At 43.3% G+C, this 15,122-nt stretch overlaps 1 protein-coding gene across 1 annotated transcript in view; it reads right to left on the reverse strand.

The window, feature by feature from the left end:
- LOC306927309 (paralemmin-1-like) overlaps positions 1–15,122 on the reverse strand; it is a gene marked incomplete at its 3' end in the record, with an annotated part of 57,486 nt that overhangs the window by 41,655 nt on the left and 709 nt on the right. The gene's annotated exons all lie outside the window — the stretch shown is intronic.

The following is a 15,122-nucleotide window of genomic DNA, read 5'->3' on the forward strand; positions in this document are numbered from 1 at the left end:
TCGACTAAAACTATGACGAAAAATGTTCGTCGACTACCTTTTTTTCACTGACGAAAACTAGATGGAAACTAAATGAAAACTAAGCTATGATGACTAAAAGAAAGACTAAATATATTGACAATCTCGTCAAACCAGACAAAGATTTTAGGAAGGGACTAGTGGGCCAGAGATCCAGTACAAGTCACTGGCCGCGGTTACATGCAGGCTGATCATTCCGAATAAATACTTCCGAATAAAATACATCCGAAGTAATGTTTTTTGCTGCGTGTTTACATGGGAAATGGTAATTCCGAATGAGCGTTTACAAGGAGATGTGATATAAGACATGATACATGTTAATTCACGTGATGGACACGTGTTGGACACATACAATTTAGGCAGTTCATTCATTATGTGAAAGACGATACTTTGAAATCCCATCATTTCATTCTGCAGTAGCTTTGAGGCTGCTGGTTGGATAGGGGCGGGCGTATATGTTTACCGTCTTTTATTCCCCACCCGCTGCGGCTCCCCTTCTCCGCTGGGAAGGTGATCATCTCGTTTTTATTTGTACTTTATTATCTACACTACAGCACGGCCAGGGCACGCACACTGATTATTATTGTATCAAGGGTCGCTCGTTATTTTTGAGAGGAGAGAGAGAGAGAGAGAGAGAGAGACTGTTGAACACACACACACACACACATCGCATTTATCAAGTTTTCGCTGTGCGCCTCACAAGGCTATTGGGTTTATTTGTGATTCGTCTTTGCTAAATGCACATACATTGTGTAAGTAAGCGCTGATCTACAGGCTGACAACGTGTCCCAATTAAACTGCAAAGCCGTTATGTTTCATGACGTTTTGGTTGCAACTTGGAATAGGCAAGTTATAGCCTATAAAGGTTTAAAGGGATAGGATGGACATTATAGCGACAATAGCGTATTCTTGGGACTGTGTGTGTGTGTGTGTGTGTGTGTGTGTGTGTGTGTGTGAGAGATTACTGAACAGCGGACTGACGACATTTCGTCGTCTCTCTCCTCCGTCTTTCTGTGAGTCCCCCATGCACTTAGCCTACAGTAGCATGAAGCATCCAGATACATATAGGCTGGCTATATAACCTATAGGCCTATCAAACATGTTTGAAAATTATCAGAGTGATCATCAACTCGGGACGGTTGGATCTTTGAACACTCACAGATCAGGGGGATCATCATCACCACTGCTGCTGCAGCCTGCTCCACGTTTTTTTTGTGTGTAGGCTATTTCGGATCTGCAAAATGCACGAAATAACGCGCTCTATGTGCAAACTCCTCGGCGCGCCTTGGATATGAGCGCCTTGGAGTTGGAGCGCCTTGGAAATGAGCATGCTCAGAAAGACCAGAATTAATTTACATCCGAAGCAGTGTATACATGAGTCCAACTTTCGGCCAATCGCATTCAACATCGGAATAATCCGGCCAGTGACATCGGAATGGTTTTTAAATCGCATCGAGCATTTTCATTCGGATTTACGTTTTTGTAGGTGTTTACATGACAACGTTTAATAGGATTTAACTTCTATTCGGAATTAAGAGGGGTTGAAAGACCTCATGTAAACGTACCCATTGTCTCCACCAGGCCGAAGGCATGGGGAGAGAGTATGTTTTGCACTCCGTCCGTGTGTGTGTGTGTCCGTCCTTCCGTCCTTCCGTCCGTCTGTGAACAGCTAATCTCCGGCACCGTTAACCTGGTCGATGCCAAACTTTGCACACACACTCCCTGGATGCCAACGATGAACCTCTGCCCCACATTTTCCAGAACGGCCTGTTATAGCGCCACCATGAGGCAGCTTTTCACATTTTTTACCTAAAACTGCACCGATCTGCGTGAAACGTTCCATGCACAATCCCTAGAGGCCAAGGATAAACCTCTGACCTGCATTTTCCGCATCTGCCTTTTATAGCGCCACCAGGAGGCCGACTTTTGTAAAACACATTTTTTGATATTACTCCTCCAGATTCTGTCCAAAAATCTCACAAATCGTTACACAGTATCTCTATGGTCATGTGCTCAAGTCGGATCTGTCCGATATTTCATATTCCATCCTAATTGGCTATAATTGGCTTTCACAGTTTGCAAGATTGCCCCGTTTTGAACAAAAGCCTCAAATCATGAACGCAGCATGCAATTTACGTGAAATCTTTCACACATTTTCTTACTAGGCTGAGGAATATATCCCACCCTTTTTACATTGGCCTGTTATAGCGCCACCAACAGGTTGATTTTTGCAAAACACATTTTTGGAACAAAATGCCTCAAATCATCCAATTGCCATCAAAGGCGTATGAAGAAATGGCACCCTTTTCACATTGGCCTATTATAGCGCCACCAGGAGGCCACTGTGCCCCGAGGGGCACTTTTTCTAGTTTTACACTGAAATTGTCGCCTCGACACGTTGTGAGCTTGTAGATCGGCTATTTTCAGCATATGTAAAATCAGTCAAGGCCCGCCAAAATACATTTTAGTCGACTAAATCAACTGTAGATTTAGCCGACTAAAATCGTATGATATTCAGTCGACTAAAACTAGACTAACACAAAAACATTCCAGGGGACTAAAATGTGACTGAGACTAAATGAGAACTATTCAAAAGACTAAAACTAAAATCAAAATGTGCTGCCAAAAGCAACACTGGCTGACACACTTTTCGACCCAATGTCGGCCAATTTTACTGCAAGTTACTGCACTTTAGCTTTGTAGGGCAGCATCACAAACAGGCTCACACACTGCTGCTGGGAGCCTCTAGCGCAGCACTATAGACTTCCTTTGGGAAGCACAAATGTATGGGGGACACATTTGACAGGCGCGCTGCGATTGGTGTGGGGGTAATATAATAAGCAGTGGCCTTAAGCGTCTCGTTTCACACAAATTACACTTTTAAAGGACAGTGACTACTTTACGGTATGACATGCAGATAGTTCCATAGTTCCACAAGGACCCATTCTAGGGCCTTTACTGTTCAACATACTGTAGATCTACATGCTCCCACTGGCTCACATTATGGAAAACAAACCAGATGTCTTAGCATAATTATGCAGACAACACAGACATTTACATAACCGAGAGGACTCGCGTCTCAGCAGGATCTAGAAAATCATGTAATACAACAAAGTGGATCATACCACTCCGGTTCTTAAACCTTTACACTTTAGGCTATATGTCAAAGATATTTATTTCCCAAAATATTACTGTTGGTTTATAAAGCCTTGAATGGCGGCCGCCAACATTCCTTTCTGATCTTGTGCGATATCATGAACCATCCCGAAAGGTCTGCTTTCTGTCTCCAACTACAACTATACGTTGGGGAAGCAGTGTTCAGTTTTCACGTTCTTATGCTCCATAAAACATAAAACATATCTGGAAGGAACTCCCAGAATATGACAGCCTGGCCTTGAGCAGATCTACAAGCTCATAGCGTGGCACTCGGTGCCACGCTATGAGCTTGTATTTTTTTTTTTATCGTGAAAATGTGGCGGAAATCTTTGAATATATATTCTTTCAGAGCGAATGATTTTAACTCGAATCTTTGTTTCCGTGGGGGTCCCTGACTCCCTGGAACAACATATTTTCAGATGGGGGTCAGTGGCCAATTGCATATATTTTTTGGGTGTTTACTGACATGGAAACATGGGTTTTTCAGAAAGGCATTCTATTCAGAAGGCATGTGTAAAATTGACGTCAGGCCTAAATGGGTTAAGTGCAGCTTCACACCTCAGTACTGATTAGCTGCACCTGGCCTACAGGGAACTGCTCCATGGATTAGTCTATAGACAAGACATCACCAAAAACATATTTCCGGGTAGATACTGCCAGCAGAGTGGCATTGCAGTAACATTATTCATGAACCTTATCTCTGGAAGAACAGGACAAAACATGATATTGTTAGAAATATATTATTTTTGTTCTAAATATCCACAGGTTGAACAAAGTAGACATCGCTAATGTTCAACTTACGTGATCCAGCCGCGAATAACAGAAAGGCCGCCAACAGCGACGCTCACATATACTAACAGCTGTCCCATTAGAGAAGCATTGAAGCATGCTTTAAAGAATAAAGCCAAGTTACGTGATCTATGGATTTATGGTCTGCTTTTCTTTGGCGTTACAGACTGTGAAACGTTATATCCCAAAACATAAACATCCATCGTGTGTAGGCAACTAGGCATACGTGTATTAAAATGAGCCTCATATGCGCCTCATTTACCAACCCATTTACAGTAGACCTGAGACCGATTCTAAAAAATGTCTTCTAAATCCTGACAGTTTTCTGAATGTTTCTATGTCAGTGGTTCTCAACCTTTTTCATGTCAAGGCCCCCACAAAGTATCTGTAATTGGCCACCGACCCCCATCTGAAAATATGTTCCAGCGACCCAGAAGCAAATATTTGAGTTAAAAACATTCGCTCTGAAAGAATACATAATTAAAAGATTCACGCCACATTTTCACAATTTTTCAAAAATAGCAGTCCTACAAGCTCGTAGCGCGGCACTCGGTGCCGCGCTATGAGCTTGTAGATCAGCTATTGAGGCAGATCTGACATGTCCTGGAGAGGACATGTCAGGTCCTCTCCAGGACAGACATGACAGCGCTGGCCCTGCGCTTCAAGGGGCGCCCCGACTAACGGACTGATATGGAGGGAATAATAGATTCGCAAGATAACAGGTCATATGTGCTTGTATCCATGTTCATTTGCTGTTCATATTCATATCACGTGGTCCCATTTTGTAATCATTAAATATGCCATTTCTTAAGGTCCCATTGAGTTTACGTCTACAACCTTTTTATTGGATTTTAGATAATTTGAACCCCAGTACCGACGCATCATCAGCTAAATGATGGAGAGTTGGTAACCACATTGACCGTTATAGATTTGTAACTCTTGAGAGCATAAAAAATGGACCCGTATGGGTCAATTAAGGTTACCAACTCTCCATTATTTAGCTGCATGGGGACCACCTGGAACCGCCTCAAGGACTGGTGGTCCCCGGAACCACTGGTTGAAAAGAAATCACTGGTGTAAAATGTCTTCCAGTGTTGCAGGGTATCTGGTGGGGGGGACCGGAGGGGGACTGGAATGAGGGGGGGGGGGGGGGTCACATTTCTGAAGACAAACGTGTCTTTTCATGTGCCTGGTGTCCTGAAGCCATGATGACCGTCACATGATCGTTCCCATGCCCTCGTACACACAGCAAGCAAACAAACAACACATCTGTTCCGTTTTCTTCTGACCCCCCTAAATTACAGTCACAGTTCACAAACATCCCTCATATTTCTAGTTGTGAAGTGTGAAGCAGCCTGCATGGTTTTGTTGCACTTTGAGCTACGGTCATACTGTGTAATATAGGCTATATGTGACCGAATACAGTGGTTGGAGACACAAGGGGGCCGTGGTCATTTTTCAGTGTTTTACATATTATGAAACTACAGAATGTAAGCTTTCATATGATGTATTGTTCATTTAAATTGGAAAATATATGGAGATATGACCATTTGAAACCGCATGGTTGAAGAAATGGTCTGAGAAAAGGCCATTTTAACACCTTGAGCTGGCCAGAGTTTTGATTGATTGAAAAATGTATTAACAGTTTGCAGAATTACAGTACATTTCAAGCACAAACTCAATACAAAGGCTGTTAACTGTGAGTGGACGACCCAATTAAGCATTACACTTGTTTACAACAGGGTCCACCATGTTCAATTCATCAAAAAAGGTGGGTGTGACGATGGGAGCGACAATAGGTGCTTAACTCCACCCATAATAACTCATCTAATCACCCTAACCACCCCCACACGTTTTAGCTGTCAAGTGTCTAGTTGTGGTTTAGTTATATATCTACGCCGCTGCATTGTCTGTAAGGAAGCATTACCAAAGGTGTTACCAATGATACTAATGAAATCTCTGTTCCATTCTGGTTAAACAGAGTCAGGGTGTTGATATTAGGATCACGGTGCATTATTCCAGATCCAGACACTAGTTGGTCCGACTTGACTGATTAACTCTAACTGCACGCGAAGCCACGTTGTCGGACTAAAATGTGCCTAGGGATGGAGCTCGATAACCGAAAATCAGATAACAAGCTTATTGAGTACCCGTTATCAATAAGCTTAGGGCTTATCAAGCCTGTTATCGAGCATAGCGGCCCATGACGTCATGTTTAAACAATCAAGACAAGAGGCGATCAAGAAATAAATGTAATCATCCATGCTGGCACAAACATGTTGGTCTAAAAGTGTATCGATACATATTAGCCAGTTAATTGATTATTTAATATTTTATTGGTAAAAAAAAGGTCAATTCCCTTCCGTCTGTTAGAAAGGTTCTGTATTTGAAGGCCCTAGTATAAAAGATACTGGTTCTGTTCAGAATGTATTGTCTCCCGTCTTTCCACAAAATAATAGAAAAGGCTCGATAAGAACCCGACTCGATAAGCCTGATCGATAAGGTGCTCATTATCAATACAAATTAACAAGCTCCATCCCTAAAATGTTGTGCCGTCAGAATTACGAGCGGATATCCCCTAACATTAGTGCATGTCGGCTCACTGGAAACACTCTGCTGCACCAGTGGGTCTCAAAGTGTGGCCCAGTCACTCTCATGGTTCCTTGAGGGTGTTCCAAATGTCCCCTTAGGGGTATGTGTGTAACTTACGGGTCCATTTGGTTCCATTAGTACACTCTCAGAGTTATGGGGGTCTTTGAAATTTAAAAAAAAAAGTACGAGAACCACTGTCTGTGCTACACTAAATGGAATAGGCTTCATCTGAGAACTGTGATTCCCAGAATTCAGTTGGAAACAGTGTGCATGCACGGAACCGGTCTAGGATCGCTGAACAAGAAAAGAAAACAAAAACAAAGGAGATATAGGGGTGATCAGGTCCAGAGACCGGGCAGTGGCTTTTGTGCTGGTTCTGGACAACCGGCTATCCGGTGGACTCGACACCGGGCACCCCCTGTGGTGGGGTGTGGAACGCGTGTGTCGAATTTGAAGTGGGTGGGGCGAACGGTTCTCTGGTTACGTGCATTACAGCCGTACACACGTACGTACAGACAGACAGACAGAGACATGGTGCAGCCATTTATAGACAGATAGATATGTCTCCTGTAGAAGAAGCGCTGGTCACCACTACGGAGAATAAAATAGGGTGCATTTTGCATCCCAAAACGTAGTTTATAGTTAAGGGACGCAATAAAACAACGACCTCTGCATCTACGGGATGCACTACTGTACTACTGTACTGTTTTTTATTCTCTAGTTTATTTTGCTAGCTTTAGTTATACAATAATAATTTCTTCTTCTGTTTTCTACATGAATATAACCACATTATAACCATATAAAATGAAATGGGAGTTCAATGCTGCAATTTGTAAAAATGGCACAATATGACTCCTAACGTGGTTGAAGTGGGACTCATCAAATGTCCCTGCATGGGACTCATCTAAAAGACCATCCCTGCATCCCTGGACTCATTACGTTGAAAACCTATTTACATCACTGCACTACATCATGACCTCATGTTTCCCTGGATCACGTGATCTTAGGCCAGTGATGTTAAAAGCAGTACAAGGGTCAGATCCTAGGTCAGCGACATTACAATGTAGTCATTCATGTCTTTTATCACCCAAATTTTTTCATGGAAAGGACCCCCAAATTGACACTAATTATCCCACAGACGCCCATTAAAGAATATCTGCCAAGGTCAGGACCCCCATAAGAGGAGAGGTTTACGGCTCTAGCAGTGATTCTCAACCATTTTCATTTGACCTGAATTACGGCCCCCCCCATTTCCATCTCTGGGACCCCAATGTATGTATTGTAAAAATCCAAGTTAATTTAACTCTGAGAGCGTACAAATGGAACCAAATGGATTTGGTTCCATTTGTACGCTCTGTGAGTTACAGACCCATAAGGAGGGTCCATTTGGTTCCTAACTATCATTTAGCTGGGGGACCCCCTGGAACTCCCTCAAGGACCCTAGGCTAGGGGTCCCCGGACCCCACTTTGGGAACCACTGTTATCAGACGCTCTTAATCCAGAGCAATTCAGAGTAAACAAGGTAAGCAACACAGACATCCAATGCAGAGATACACTAGTGTAGTGCCTCAGTAAACTATATCACATGCAAACCAAGAACCGAGCATCAGATCAGCCCAAACAATGTACTATCAAAATAATAATCTGTACATAATTGAAACGATAGGATATCAGGTAAACAGATGAACCTGACATCACGTCTAAATCATCTAAATGACATTGTAATGCATGCCACGGTCGTTGGTCGTCAAGGCTATGGTCAACTGCTATACGGGCTGAGGTGGAGCTTTAGTCTTCAGATTGCCATGACTGACATTACTGTCAACCAATAGTAAAGGAGTATTCAATGGTCAAATCACTGACATAATGGGTGACACGTTAAAGCAACTGTAGACTGATTTTGTGTGTGCATGCATGCGTGCATGCGTGCCTGCCTACGTGCGTGCGTGTGTGCGTGCGTGCGTGTGTTGGCAGTGTAACTGTGCTGAGGTTGTGTTTCTACAAAGCTCAGAGTCTTCATTCAAAAGGACCCAAAACAAAAACAGTGTTGGGTCGTCCAAAAGAATGCCTGCCGTAACCATGGAGACCAGGCTCCGCCAGCTAGAGAATCCTGGGGTAACGGGTGCATCTGTGTGCGTGTGCGTGTGTGTGTGTGTGTGTGTGTGTGTGTGTGTGTGTGTGTGTGTGTGTGTGTGTGTGTGTTGTCAATGCTAAAGAAAACCAGGAAATAAATCTGCCCTCTTGCTGAGCTTCTGGACTCGAACCAACTAAACACTGACGCCTTCAGTCTCCCTTTAACCCATTTAGACCTGAGTTAAAAACGTTCGCTCTGAAAGAATATATATTCAAAGATTGGCGCCACATTTTTACGATTTTTCAAAAATAGCAGACCTACAAGCTACAAACATTATGTTATAATTTAGCTATTAAAAAATAGCAGATCTACAAGCTCATAGCGCGCCACCGAGTGGCGCGCTACGAGCTTGTAGATCTGCTATTTTTTAATAGCTAAATTATAACATAATGTTTAAAACACCAAAAGGGGTTCCCGCCCCCAAAATGGGTTAAAACCAGTGGTCCACTATCTGTCTGTGGTTCACTCTCTGATGAACTTTAGAGTTGGTCTTAACATATTCTTTGAAAGGTGTAGCAAGCATTATTTGAAAGGTATAAGTGCATTTATAAGATGAAAGAACAGGTCTGTACTCTTTCATCTACAAAATGCACTTACCTTTCAAATATGTGCGTGTGGTCAGTCGATATGTGGGTGTGGTCAGTCGATATGTGGGTGTGGTCAGTCAGTGTGTGGGTGTGGTCAGTGCTGCAGTCATGAATGCGGGGCGTGGCCCAAACTGCCTAGATCAAATATCACACAGCTGCATAACATCAAGTGCATTTACTCAGACAAGTACTAGACTTAACTAGTACTTAAATATGTCCATCTAATGCAACATTTCTACTCCCCTACACCTCAGAGGCAAATATTGTATTTACACTGCAGCAGTCAAAGCATGTCAAACATTTGAAAGCAATCAGTGAAGAGATACGCTGGATATTTAGTACCAGGACCAAGTCCTAGCCTGGCTTTAATTAAGCCAGACGCGAAAGTCCACCATTGTTTTGAACTCGAACATAGTTATGATCGTTAACACATTTTGGGGGCGGGAACCCCTTTTGGTGTTTTAAACATTATGTTGTGATTTATCTATTGAAAAATAGCAGATCTACAAGCTCATAGCGCGCCACCGAGTGGCGCGCTACGAGCTTGTAGGTCTGCCATTTTTGAAAAATCGTGAAAATATTTATTTCAGAAAACTGGAGGATTTAGAAGATTTCTTTTAGGTCAGGCCTAAATGGGTTAATGTCAGATACGTGTGACTTATTGAAACTTGTGTTTATAGCAGACTCCTTACTCAAATGTGCACTTGCAGTTTGGGCAACTCCAAAGCAAACTCCACATTCCCCCAACATTGATTTACCTGCCATAGTGTCAACCCCTTACCCCTTGTGTCTGATCGGAGGCAGCACTGTGTATGCCTTGATCCCGCCTCTAGCTGCCGCTGATTGGCCAGGCCGTTTTGTGGCCGGAGCATCAAGTCTGCCTGAGAGTTCCCAGATGGGAGCAGGAGGGGGGAACCCAGTGTACTCTCTGCTGCCCCATCTGGCGGAGTCAGGTTAGGTTAGACTGGCATATCCGCCGATACCGATATGAACCGATATGACAAATAAGGGCCGATACCAATACTTTTCCGATACCGATACAGTATCGGGACATTTCTAGTCATAACTAGCCTTAAACAAACATCAAAGTCCATAGACTTGGCTGGCACATGACGCCACCAATCAAACTGAAAATGTGAAATATGTCAGAATAATAAAATCACTCACGTCATAATAATGACATAATGATCCTGGGAGCCAAGAATTCTCTGGAAGCTCATTGGCTGAATTTGGAAGGAAAATGAGCGACGGGCCAAAGCATGTCAGATATTTTAAACCAATCAGTGAAGAGAATATTTAGTATGGGGGACAGGCCGGCCATTGTTAGGAGCTCTAACCTAGTTATGATCGTTAAAGTTGAAATATGTGTGACTTATTGAAACTCAATGTTGCCCGAGCTTTCTCACAGATGCAGGGCTAAAACATGCACGTGCACGCACACACGCACAGGGCTAAAACACGCACTCACGCACACACGCACGCACACACAAAAAACAAAGGGACACACATTGCTGTTTCTTGGAGTGGCTGCACCCCTCAAAAATGCAAAAGGCTGACCTCATAGTACAGTGGATGTTAACCCGTAAGGACCACCAGTGGCCCTTGAGGGGGTTCCAGGTGGTCCCCAGCTAAATGATGGAGAGTTGGTAACCAAATATGCCCTTGGAGATCTTTAACTCTTGAGAGCGTAAGGGTCCATTTGGTTTCATTTTACGCCCGCAAGAGTTCAATTATTGTTAAATATCTGGATTACTAATTTACAAGAAGTCTACACATGTAGTTTTTTTGATCGTTTGTCTCTCCGATTGGTACCAAACATCAATACAGCATGGAAATGTGGACAAAATCGTATCCAACGACAACAACATAATTATTCTAAGTCTTGGGACTGAGACGCTAAATGTCATCAAATGGTGGTCCATGGCTCAAATGCCGAATAAATAATGTCCCTTGATATGAAAAAGGTTGAAAACCACTGTCATAGTAAGCACACATTGACGTACACAACACAACACAGCTACTAACTGTAGCTGTGTTGTGCTGCTGTATTAGATCAATAATGGGTGTGTTAGATTTGAGGTGTGTCTTGCACACACTGGCACATGCACTTAAGCACACGCATTAATGTGATTAGCCGCAGCTGTGTTTCTTACTAGCCTTCACAGTTCACGTTTGTAGAGCGTCGCATTCCCACCCACGACGAGGGCACCAGAAGAGAAATTCCCATTCATTTTTCCCATAGACGTTTCAGGAAGTATTTAATTAAAGACTTTCATGCCTCGGACAAAGCCAACTCGGCTCCTGACAAATCAGGACAATAAACACAATAATTGTTTGGACCGAACAAATAATTAGAAAGAAGAAAAAAACACTTTTTTTGTTTTTCTAATTATTTGTTCGGCCCCCAAATAATTAGTTTATAGTACCGAGTTGGCTTTGTCCGAGGCTTAAAGGTCTTTAAATAAATACTTTCTGAAACGTCTATGGGAACAATTAATGGGCGATTCTCTTCCGGTGCTCTCGTCGTTCTGAAAGGGGGCGGTGACGCTCTAACAGTAGCCTATATCTTTGAAAAGATCAGCAGCACTCATTTCGTCCTTTTAGGATCTCTTGTTTATTGAAAAGCCCCAGCGGCAGATACAAACACGGGCGTTTCAACCTACTACAGCCTTACTCAGTACACCGAGGAAGGCAGTACTGGTGATCTTTATAAAGATGAATTGCTTATCCTTTTACCTGTACTTTCTGCCAGGTGAAGCCTGGCCTATTTTCGCTCGGGTTGGCTTTGACGACCGCTAGTCATGATTGGCTGCCCCGAGTCTGAACCCATACTCTGAAACGCCGCCAAAGCCAATGGGAGAGCCTCCTAAGCCCTGAAAGGCTGCAACAAGCGCTAATGTTATGAGCTAACTGGAGCTACACAACAAAACACATTGATTGAACCCAACTAAAAAACGTCCGAAACGAACGCAAACAATGGCCGGGAGGTTGTCACAGAGAAACATACACGTTAAAAGAATATAACAAAGACTAGGGGGGGGGGGGCCCATTTGAAGAGATATGCCAGGGACACCCATAAGAGAAGATTTTTACGGCTCTAGCAGTGATTCTCAACCCGATTAATTTCAAGGACCCCCAGTTTAAAAGTGTAAATAGAACCAAGAGCTCATCTGCTGAAAAAACTTTCAGTGAGGTGCTGGAGTCACAAAGGAATAATGAACAAAATAAAGGGAAGCTCCGCACACTCAGATCTGCGCGCAATCAAAGTATTTATTGGGAACCGTACTGCTTCAGGCAGTGCCAGTGGGGGACAAAGTACATATTGGTAGCATATTGGTCAGAGTAACAAATGAAAACTATATTGAAAAGTAAAACGTTTTGGACAATGGACATAATTATGAGGTAATCCACCCAACATATTCCACCCCAATTTAATTGGGATCTCCCAGGGGCCTGTTCTTGGCCCACTCCTATTTGATCTGATCTAACACCATGGGCTATATCTTGCGCAACCCCTTGACCCCTTATTTATTTATTTTTACTATTTTTTACCTTTACGTGGCGATGCAGATCATTGATCGGCTAGTACTAATTTATTTTAAAATGTGTTTTTTTCTTCAAAATTGTAAAAAAAAAAAAAAAAAAAAGAGAGAGAGAGAGAGAGAGAGAGCAGTGGTTTTCAACTTGTGGTCCGGGGCCTTGAGAGGGTTCCAGGTGGTCCCTAAATGATGGACAGTTGGTAACCAAATGGACCCTTATAGATCTTTCACTCTTGAGAGCGTAAAATAAAACTTCAAGAGTTAAATTATTGTTAAACATCTGCATTACTGAATTTACAACGTACAATTAGTCTACACAATTAGAGCGTGTAGAATAATTGTTATTTTGATCCTTTGCCTGTTATCTCTCCTAATGGTATACCAACAGCAATACAGAATGGAATTGTGGACAAAATCTTCTCCAACAATAACAAAATATTCTTTAGTTTTGTGTCTGAGAGGCTAAATGTCATCACATGCTGGTCCGTGGTAACCTGACTCCGCCAGCTGGTGGCAGCAGTGAGTTCCTCCTCCTGCTCCCATGACGATGTACTCATGGGAACTGCCCATAGATCCGAAGTCCCGTTAGTCCGAACATGCACTGCTCCCGTGCTTGCGGTTATGTTTAGGTTAGGATTAGAGATAGGGATAGTAATTTCGGAACAAGGAACCTTCTGACTAACGACACGGCACCGTACTCATCACAATCTGATCGGAGAGATATGCGGGATCGACGCGAGACTGGTGACGTATTGTAGCTGTGCCACAGCGCAAATGCAAACACACGCTAACAAGACTACAACTCGAAATGATTATGGAGATTATGCTTCCGCTTCATCGTTTCTGCTTGAGAGAGAAGAGGTCCTACCTCTTCTCTATTGCGGCAGTATTGAGTTCACAAGAGAGAAGAGGTAGGACCTCTTCTCTCTTGTGAACTCAATACTGCCGCAATCTGGCGGAGTCAGTTTATAGGTCCGTGGCTCAAAAGCCGAATAAATAATGGACCTTGAATGTTGCTCTGGAGAGGGACGTCTGGAACACTCTGGTGGAGCTGTTGCCCCGGGACCCAACTACGGATAAGCGGTTGAAGATGGATGGATGGATGGATGGATGGATGGATGGATGGATGGATGGATGGATGGAAAACACTGCTCTAGGCTATCCCAACTTGTCAGGTTACTAATGTAACCGTGACTCATTGAACTCCTCTCCTTTCATTGACGCAAACAAAGGAGAGATGTTTAATAAGCCGGAGTCTGACACGTGTCTCATACTATTAATGACAAAAAAAACTAATTCCAGAGCTTCTAGCCCTGGTGAAGACCGGTATAGGCCGAAACGTGTTGGTTTAATGAAGTTTTACCTCCTTTTTAACTATAGCCTATTTTGTGTGCCCGGATTTTTCCGCCTTTTTTCTATAAATGATGGGCCTTGATGTGAAAAGGGTTGAAAACCACTGGTGTGGAGAGGTCAACTAACCTGACGAGGTGCCCCTACAGGGCAAGACACTTGACCCTTGACCCCAAGACACTTGACAGCCCCCCCCCCCCCCCCCCCCCCCCACCTGTCCATCCATCATCAGGTGGGTGAACCTGAACTTAATTATTATACGGCCTATACAAGCTCTCAGCATGCCACATTGCTGTGTGTTGTGTGAACTTGTAGATCGGCTATTTTCACGGAATATTGGCCTATTGTGACATGCATGACTGAATAGGATGCACGCGCGCACTCACACACACGCGCGCGCGCACACACTCACACACACACACACACACACACACACACACACACACACACACACACACACACACACACACACACACACACACACACAGCCAGGAGCTATATAATTCCCATCAGGGTCTATATTAGCTGCGTTCAAGTGCAGCTCATAATGGTTTAGACAAATATGTTGAATCACTCTTCATTCATATTGCATTTGAATCACTCAAAAATGAAAAATTCAATTCATTTTTGAATTGAAACAGGCCTGGCTTTGGCTATAGTTTTGCGCAGCCTCGATCATGATGCGTCTCTCGTGCACTGCACGGACACGCGCGCACGGCTGGCTGGCAGCCAGGCATGGTGGCGCGCGCGCCAGACGACATTGATCTCTCATGAGAGCGAGAGAGAGAGAGAGAGAGAGTAGCCTACGGATCGATAATGTTAATTATAAAGCATTGTGCTCCATATGCATGGGCGATCACAATGCACGATAGGATCCTACAATCATATCTTGCATGTTAGTAGCCTATATGTTTCTATTAGATTTGTGTGTTTTTTTAAACCTATATAGCCTATTTA

The sequence above is a fragment of the Electrona antarctica genome (genome assembly GCF_951216825.1).
Source record: "Electrona antarctica genome assembly, chromosome: 7".
Classification (NCBI taxonomy): Eukaryota; Metazoa; Chordata; class Actinopteri; order Myctophiformes; family Myctophidae; genus Electrona; species Electrona antarctica.